The following is a 10,133-nucleotide window of genomic DNA, read 5'->3' as shown; positions in this document are numbered from 1 at the left end:
ATGGTGTTTCTTTCATTTTCTGCTTCATCAACTTGTCCTTCTATGAATGTCAAATCTTCCATCACCTTCTCAGCTCCTTGTGCTTATTTCCTTGCTTCTTCGAGTTGAGATCTAGGGGAGGATACCTCTTCCTTGTATAGACCAATCTCTACTTAAAGTTTGTTCAAGCTCTTTTGCCTTTGTTCAAGGGGGCTTGACAAGGTATCTTCCCATTTCTTTTCCTTATCCAACTGATTTTTCATACATATGAATTCTTCATGATGCTTTCTCTTGTTTTGATGAAATTATTCCTTAATCTTGGTGAATTCCTCATCTCTTTCTTGTACTTCAAGCTAGACAAGGTCAAGATCCTTCCTTGTCTTATCCTGGTCACCAACTTGCGCTTTCTTCTTAAGTTCTTGATTTTCATTTTTTAAATTGTTAATATCTTCTATGGAAGCCATAAGTTTAGTGAGGAGATTTTCTTCAAAATCTTCTTCATTTTCTTCATCTTCTAGATCTTCTTTAGCCTTGATGTTATCACTGTTATCTTCATCTTCCTTGATGGGATCTATATTTCCTTCTTGTTTTCAATCATTTTCTTGACTAGAGATCATTGTCAATGCTCCTTTTCAGTGAATATCATGAATTTTATCCCATATGCCTTTTGCTAATGAACATTTTTCAAAATTGGCCTCCATAGAATCAGCTAGCCCATTCAAGATTTCTTTCATTGCTCTTGTATTATGTTCCTTGGATTCTCCATTCATCATGATATCAAAAATAACCGACTTCCAGACTTCAATGCCTTGAGTGTTTAAGAACTTCCTCATTCTTGCTTCCCACATATCAAAGTTTCCATTGAACAATGGAACCTTCACAAATTGATTGAATTCAATTTCGGTGGTTGAGGGAGACACATTTTTAGGAGGATTGAAGACTTTCTTCCTTGGCTTCGCCATTTGTGTTCTAATGATCAACCTTCAAGTTGTTAGGCTTTGAGTGAAGGTACTGGCTCTAATAACAATCATTGGAAATACTCGGAGTGAGGGTGAATCGATATTTCTTTTCAATTGTTATTTTTACCAGTTAGATCACTTATAACTAGAACACAAAATGAACAATAAAAATAAATACTTTTATTAATCTCAACAAATCAAGTACAATATTTTTGTAGGGCTCCAACCCTAGATGAACACACCAATCTTCAATCTCCCAGGCTCCAACCTGTATTTTTCCAAACACCTACTTGGACTTCCCAAGGCTCCAACCTTGTCACTTTGAGGCACCAACCTCTAGGGCTCCAACCCTATCTTTGGTACAGGCACCAACTTGATCTCTTGAGGACTCCTATCCTCTAGGGCACCAACCCTATCTTCCAAGGCACCAACCTTGTCTCTTTGAGGTTCTAGCCTCTCGGCTCCAACCCTATTTTCCAAGGCACCAACCTTGTCTCTTTCAGGCTCCAATCTCTTGGGATCCAACCCTTAGCTTTACTTCATCAAGATATGTTTGGTTATACTTCATGGCTCCCAATGTCTTCTTCAACAAGCCCCAACAATCTTCATCTATGCCTTCACTTAGTCCCCACATCACATCATTAATAACAACCTTATTCTTCACATGAAGGTGTCACCACTGCTCTTCACGTTACCCAAGCAAAACTTCTTCAAGGTCACCTCATGATGGCTTCAATAAATCATGGTCTTCAGTGATCTCCACAAATCTTCAATATCTTGCTTCACAAAGTTCTCCAACTCTACCCTATTTTTTTCTCAAGAGAAGACTTCAACAAGCTCTATTTGTCTAATCCCAATAAATCAACATTTCGACCATGACAACTATGAAAACTTTGACCACGGAAGCTTCAACCATGAAAACCATGGAAACTTTGACCACGACAACTACGATAGCTTTGACCATAGTAACTACAGCAGCTTCGACCATGGAAACTACAACAATTTTGACCATAGCAACTATGGTAGCTTTGACCATGGAAACTATGGCAGCTTCGACCATGACAACTACGTCAACTTCGACCAAGATTTTATGCCCAAACACAAATATCCTTTTTTTTCCATCCTAAACAATAGTTTCCTTATTCTCCTCGGCCTTCTATCTTATATTGTACTTTGTATCTCTGAATTATTGCCTGAATTGCTGATCAAAATGAAATGTTTAGATGTCTATTTATAGATATTTCATTTATAGCTGAAGGGACACGTCTATTTGAAGTGAGGCCAACATATATGACTAAGTGTAGGTTGGCTCACTACTAGGAATAATTTCCTTACTTAAAAACTCAATATCTCACAAACTATAGGGATTTTTGGGGCAAATAAAGGCTTGTTAGAAAGAGGAAAAAATCCTCTTTGAGATGGTCTAGGATCCATTTTGAAAGGATGCCTCCAGTGTGTCCCAAATAATTTTTCTTTGTGATTGTCCTTAAATTTTATGCATAAAAGTTTGGGACATCATGATGAATATTTGGGACAATGAGGCTTCTTAATTGTTATCAATGTCATCATAAGATCATAGAGTCATTATGTAGGAGTGCAACATCCATGTAGCATGACACATGAACAATGTCATCATATACTAGTGCAGTCATAGTGCAGCATCATTAGGAGAACTCCAAAATAATCTTCCAACCATCAAATGATCTCCAACCATGTTATTAAGACCTTATCAAGTGCCATCATCAATTGTGGTCATTCATCAAGAATATGACATTATCAAATGTAGTCCTCCATATGTCATCAAGGGCTTCTAAATAAGTGGCACTTGGAACTTCTTAAGACTTCTTCATTAGTGACTTGACATAGCAATTGATGACATTCTTATCAAACAAGAGTTACAACATCATCATATGGAAACAGGCATCTATTGTCTTCAACCTTATCATCTCATTCTAGGGTTTCATGATATTCATTAGGCATATCACGAATATTTTCCATCTTGGCCAATGCCATATTGACATCAATGACAACATTGATTAACAGGATAAACCATTTGAATAAGTGTGTGGTTGGTTGGTGTACCCATTTTCTAGCTTGATTTGAATGGAAAGTGGTATCTACCCATGGTATTTACCTATGTGTTGTAGCCGCTATAACACCCCACATTTTTTATTTTTTGTTTTTTGCTAGAAAAAATTTGTCCCCGTTGATTTTAAAGGTCTTCATGGATATTTCCATGGCATGCCTTAGACATACATTTGGAAATGTCCTAATCACTACCAAGTGTTATTCATGAATCAATCATGGTCATGCTAGGTTTTCTTTTTATATGTCTATGTCCTATGCATTATATTTCAATACTTTGTATTCAATTCTTAGACATTAAAAATTGGAACTTATATTCATGTTTGAATGGTGGTGTTCGAATTGTTCAATTCGGCCTTGAAGGGCCATGACTATGAAACTATCCTGAGGCTTCCCAACCTCCTTGAACCCATTTAGATATCTCTTTATCAACACATGCCAAAGAACAAGAACAATTAGATGAACAGTTAGATGTAGTGGTCCATGGAAAAACTCTTCTATACCAGGCCACATCTTGTGGGGTTACAAAAAGTAACAAGGCCCTAATCAAGTCTACAAGTAGACTAAGATATGCCTTACTATCAAAATTTCTTGATCAGTGCAGGTGTTCGATTTCCAGGTTTGATTCATTCTAATCTTATTGGAACTACACCTTCAAAAGAACTCGTTGATATATGAACTAAAATGGAGGCATCCCTTGTAAATGGTATTGTAAACCCACACACATTCTGTGATATTTTTCATAAGCAACCACTTTCCAATTTAACAACTCCAAAAGGTGGAAAAGGGGATAACTAACTAGGAAAGAATTGCAACTAAAGTTGCATGAACCACTTGTGGTCAAGAAAATGGTGTAAATTGTGACATAAAAGCATATCAAAGAGGTTTCTAAAGTGTACCTTTATTTTTTCAGTGTTGGTGCCAATCTTAGTATGCCTAACATGCATTTTTCTCAAGGTCTTGGTGAAATTACATTTTGAGCTACCATTGAGATGAGTGGATGTCTTGTGCTAAAATGTGAAATTATATGAGATGGGATGGAAAAGTATCTCACTCCAATGGGTTCAACATTTATTCATATCAACTTAATCTTTGATATTGGTCCTATAGAGCCCAGATTCTTTGAACGACTAGTATTTAAAGGTATTAGTGTGGATGAAAGTGGTAATAACCATTCAAGAATTGTATTTGTGTGTTGTTATTGATGCCATCAATTATCTCTTCCAGTTTGGATACACAAAAGAACAAATTTATTTTCTCGTCTTCTTCCCATTGTGAAGCTAGACTATCAAGAATTATCGATCCTCCAAACATTGTTGTAACACTTGCTATCCCTAATGCAATTTTTGATAAAGATATATGGCCATGAAAGGATGGTCAATCTATGTATTCTCATGTAACAAGAAAATTGTATGTTCTAAAATGTAGCTATGATGGATCTCTTCTTATTACCAAGAACCTTGCCCAATCTAAATCATCCAAATGATGCAAATAATTTTAAGGAAGATATCTTAGAAATTTAAGACATCTCGTGTATCTATATAGTAGTAACATAAAGTTGGATAATAGTATTCCACTGAGTTTAGTATCTCAAAAGGCTTTTAGGAAATATCTTCTATTTGTTGGCAAGTTGGTGTATATGTCTTGGCATAAGTAGCGATACGTAGCAAAGAGTTGGATGAAACTTCACTCATAAGAGGGCCATCTTAGTGCACAATTGCAATATATTAAGAAAAATTATGATATGGAAACAAATTGTGAGTGAAAGACTAATTGTGTCTCCTCACAGATTAGGTACAAAAGAGGAAACTCAATCATAGATTTTGATGAATCATATACAAGAGAAACAAAGTGTGATTGAATTGCAATATTGGAAGTCTTGTTGGCTTGTGTTAAATTCTTTCTATGGGGTCCGGGGCAGGGCCCCAGGATTTTTTTTTTGGACCCTATATTAGGTGGGTGAACCTACCTATGGTTTTGTGCATGGTTTTCGCACATGGTTTTAGGTGCGATGGTTTTTGGTCCATGGTATTTTGTATATCTGGTCAAGGGAACTACGGTTATGTTCTAATCCAAGGTTAATGGATTAGGTTTTATGGATGCTTCAGCATGTATATATATGCATTGTAACATTCAAAGGAACATAATGAAAAATCAATCTGGTAGTCCCGGTTTTTGGATCCAGGTTAAAATATTTGTGTATATTTGTTTTATGTGTTATGCTCTCGCCATTATTTATTTTCTATCTTTTAGAATTTGTATGTAGGTAATTTCTGTACGGGGTTAAAACCTACATTTGGTATCAGAGATGTTTTGGCTTCAAGGGGATGCCTTTGTTTCTGAGGGTGTCACTTAGGCCTATGGTCAACCTTGTTTATTGGGAGATCTACGGGATTGATTCTTGTGGTGAAAGAATATGGTGAGCAGTGGAAAGGTATAGATCGAGAAATTTAATGGTCAAAGTTTTGAGTTGTGGAAACTCAATATGGAGGATCTATTGGTGGATAAATATCAGTGGATCGTAGTAGAATGAGGTACTAAACCAACGGGAGTGTCTGATGAGGAATGGAAGATGTTGGATCGGAAGGCAAAGAGCACAATACGATTGTGTGTCTTAGATTCAATATTGTTGAAATATTGAATAAACTCTCATGAATAAACTTTTCCTACCAAAAAAAGTTGTATAACCTGAGGATGAAATATGGAGACTCGGTGACAGAGCATTTGAATGCATTTAATACTATGGTAAGCTAGTTATTGTCTATTGATATTAAAATTTTAGATGAAGATAAGTGCATTAGTTTGTTTTGTTCTCTACCAGATTCGTGGGATAGTCTGGTTATTGCAATAGGTAGCAATGCAATTGCCTTATAGTTTGATGAAATAGTCTCATCCTTGCTGATGGAGGGGATGAGACGGAAATTATGGAGAGCCAGAATGGTGATGCCTTTTCTGCACAAGAATAGTCCCAGAACAGAAATAGAAATAGGTCCTTGAGTGGGAGATCTAAATCTAGAGGGAGAGCTAAATCTCCATGAAAACCCTTAAAGGTGTGTTGGAAATGAGGAAAGGAAAGATGCTACAAAAGATACTATAAATATAAAGCTCTTAAGAAAGGAAAGGGATCTGATGATGCTCCTTTTGCAGAGGCAAAAACCACCTTAAATGAAGGCAGGGATGTGTACTTGGCTTCTTCTTCAAGTACACATGTAGATCATGAGGCGTGGTTGATTAACTCAGATGCATCCTTTCACTTCACTCCCCATAGGGAGTGGTTCAGCGAGTATGAGAAATATGATGGTGGTGATGTCTTCTTGGGGGATGACAGGAAGGCTAGAGTCATTGGTAACAAAAACGTTAGGTTGAAGTTGCAAGGTGGAAGGATTAAAACACTTCTGGGTGTTGTAAATATTCCTGCATTAGCCAAAAATATGATTTCTGTAAGAAAAATGGATGGTGCAGGTGTAAAAACAGTGTTCGAGAAAGATACCTACAAGATGGTTTGGTGAGCATAGGTATTGATGTGGGGAGTTCGAATTGGAACTCTATACAAGATACAAGGTAGCATTGTTATTGATTAGTGCAATAGCTTTATGGTTCCTGAAAGTGGAGTAGAAAATCTAGTGGTCTCTGGAGAAAAGACCATGCTATGGCATCAAAGGCTTGGACATATTGGAGAGAAGGGCCTTCGAATACTTCATGGTAAAGGTATGGTAGAAGGTACAACTAATATCTCTCTGGATTTTGATTTCTGTGAAAATTGTGTATATGGGAAGCAGAATTGGGTGAGTTTCTCCTCTGGTGGTAAGAGGGTGAAACAGATATTAGAGCTTGTGCAGAGTGATGTGTTTAGTCCTGTGAAGGTTCCATCACTTGGTAAGTCTATGTACTATGTGTCATTTATAGATTACTTCTCAAGGAATACATGGATATATTTCCTCGAGAAGAAATATGAAGTCTTTGATAGGTTTAAATAATTTAAGGCTCTGGTGGAAAGCCAGACAGAGAAGAAGATAAAGGTGTCGAGGAAAATTAACGGTGGAGAGTTTTGCAAGAAGGAATTTGAAGATTTCTATAAGAAGTGTGGTATAGCATGGCAAAATACTACTCCATACACACCTGAGAAAAATTGATTTGCAGAAAGAATGAACAATATGTTGTTGGAAAGGGAAAGAAACATGCTCAGTGGTGCCGAATTAGGACAAGAATTCTAGGCAGAGGCAGTGGAGACTGCATGTTACCTGGTCAACAGATCACCATCATCAACGTTGGAGGATAAGACTACACAAGAGGTATGGACTGGTAAGAAACCGTCTCTTTCACATCTGAGGGTATTTGGATGTGATGCATATGTACATGTTCCAAAGGAGAAAAGAACAAAGTTGGATAGTAAATCTGAAAAGTTCATCTTTATTATGTATAAGGATGGTTTAAAACGCTATAAGCTTTGGAACCCAGTAATAAGGAAGGTTGTGTATAGCCAAGATGTGGTGTTTAGAGAGGTGAAATATGTTATTAAACATGAAGTCCTACCAAAGGAACCTAAGAAGATAGAGTTTTATCTCAAGGAGGAAGAATCAGACTCTACAGTAGAAGAGGAATCAGAATATGAAGAGCCACAAACTCCGATTGTGAGAAGATTAGTTCGAGAAAGAAGGCAGTTAGAAAGGTATAGTCCATCTTATTTATGTTCAAAATTTGCTTTATCTATTACTGATGATGATCCCAAAACTATGAAGGAAGTAGTAGATTCAGAGGATGGAAAACTCTAGAAAGAGGCCATGGTTGATGAAATGGCATCTTTGCACAAAAATGAGGCTTGGGATCTGGTGGAGTTACCGGCTGGAAGGAAACGCATTGGAAGAAAATGGGTGTTCAAGAAGAAGATGAATGCAGAAGGAAAGGTGGAGAAATGCAAAGCTTGATTGGTAGCAAAAGGTTATTCCCAGGTTCCAGGAATTGATTTTGGTGATATTTTTTCTCCTATTGCCAATGTAACTTCTATTAGATTGCTTTTATCAGTTGTTGTTGCTTTTGATTTTGAGGTAGAACAGATGGATGTGAAGGCAAAATTTATTCATGGGGATCTGGAAGAAGAGATCTACATGACGCAACCTAAAGGATTTGCAATGAAGGGTAAGAAATAACTGGTATGCAAGTTAAAAAGGTCTCTATATGGGTTAAAACAATCACCAAGGATGTGGTATCAAAAATTTTCTACATTTATACAAGGACTTGGCTTCACCCGAAGCAAAGTAGATCACTGTGTGTATTTTAAATTAATTGGCAACCGTGTTATTTATCTGGTCTTGTATGTGGATGATATGTTGCTGGTTTGAAATGACAAAGAAATTATCCAGGATTTGAAGACCCAATTGTCCTCCAAATTTGACATGAAATATCTTGGTGCTACAAACTATATTTTGGGCATGGAAATTAAAAGAGATTGGGCAAAGAGGAAGCTCTAGTTAAACTTGAGGAAGTTTGTCAAGACAACACTGCAGAGGTTTAATATGCAGGATAGTAAACCAGTGAAGGTTCCTATTTCTTAGGTGTAAATTTATATGTTGAATATTGTCCCAAGACACAAGAAGAGAAAGAGTACATGTCTCGAGTTCCATATGCAAGTGTAGTCAGTAGCCTGATGTATGCGATGGACTATACTAGACCAGACATTACACATGCGGTGGGAGTATTGAACAGGTTTATGTCAAAACCGGGGAAGGAGCATTAGACATCAGTGAAGCAAGTTTTCATATATTTGTGCGACACTAGTGATTATGGTTTGTGCTATGTAGGTTTTAACCCTGTATAGAAATTACCTGCATACAAATTCTAAAACATAAAAAATAAACAATGCGAGAGCATAACACATAAAACACATATACACAGAAATTTTCCCCTGGATCCCAAAACCAGGACTACCAGGTTGATTTTTCATTATGTTCCTTTCAATGTTACAATACATATTTATACATGCCGAAGCATCCAATACCATGGACCGAAAACCATCGCGTCCAAAACCATGGAATGAAAACCATCGAGTCCAAAACAATGTGCGAAAAACATGCACAAAACCATAGGTAGGTCCACCCAACCTAATATAGGGTCCGAACCTGCACCCCTAAAACTCCCTGTGACTCCCACTGCTACGCAATCGGTGAAACAAAGGGGGAACTCTACCCCCCTCCTAACCCCCCGATTAACTATGTGGGCTAGTCATGGAAAGAAAATAACACAACCCAACATGCCACCGAGGAAGACCAAAATTGGACAGAGTTTTGGATTACCGTGGTTTTGTTGATGCAGACTGGGCTGGAGATCTGGATTAGAGAATATCTACAAGTGGGTATGTGTTTAACCTATTTGGAGGTGCAGTTAGTTGGATGAGTAAGAAACAATCTTTAGTGGCACTATCAACTACAGATGCAGAAGACATGGCGGCCACTCATACAAGCAAGGAAGCAGTTTGGTTGTAAATATTGCGTTCAAGTATGGGGTTAGTACAAGGACCTATAAGGATATACTGTGACAGCCAAAGTGAAATTTTCTTGGCAAAGAACCCTTCTTACCATTCAAAGACAAAGTAGATTGATGTTCAGTATCACTTTGTGAGGGATATGATATAATACAAAAAGGTGTTGTTGGAAAAGGTGGAAACTTTGAAGAATATTGTAGATGCATTGACAAAATTTGTGAGCTCTAAGAAGTTTTCTTGGTTAAAGAAATAACGGGTGTGGTAGGGCTGGATAAATAACTAAGCTCTCCTGTGGCCCCTATGGAAAGAAAACAACAAGTGGGAGAATGTTGGGTTGTGTTATATTCTTTCCATGACTAGCCCCAGTAGCTTAACCAGGGGGTTAGAGGGGGGGCAGAGCCCCCCATTCATTATGCAGATGCACAGTGGGATGGTCACAGGGGGGTGGTATCCCCCCTTGTACTAGGGGTTCGAGGGGGGGGCAACAGCCCCCTATATGAGGTCTGGGGCAGTGCCCCGGGAAAAATTCTTTTTGGACCCTATATTAGGTGGGCGAACCTACCTATGGTTTGTGCATGGTTTTCGCACATGGTTTTGGGCATGATGGTTTTTGGCCCATTGTATTTTGTAGA

General features: G+C 37.7%; 1 pseudogene; it reads left to right on the top strand.

Annotated features, from left to right (window-relative positions):
• The first annotated feature begins 3,593 nt into the window (after positions 1 to 3,593).
• LOC149238448 (putative formamidase C869.04) lies at positions 3,594 to 4,392 on the top strand (annotated as a pseudogene).
• The last annotated feature ends 5,741 nt before the right edge of the window (positions 4,393 to 10,133 follow it).

This window comes from Pinus tabuliformis, chromosome 8, assembly GCF_031772625.1.
Source record: "Pinus tabuliformis cultivar Carrire ecotype Pingquan chromosome 8, CPIR1, whole genome shotgun sequence".
NCBI classification, from domain to species: Eukaryota; Viridiplantae; Streptophyta; class Pinopsida; order Pinales; family Pinaceae; genus Pinus; species Pinus tabuliformis.
Note: the sequence above shows the minus strand (reverse complement) of the source record. Positions and strands in the feature narration are given on the sequence as shown.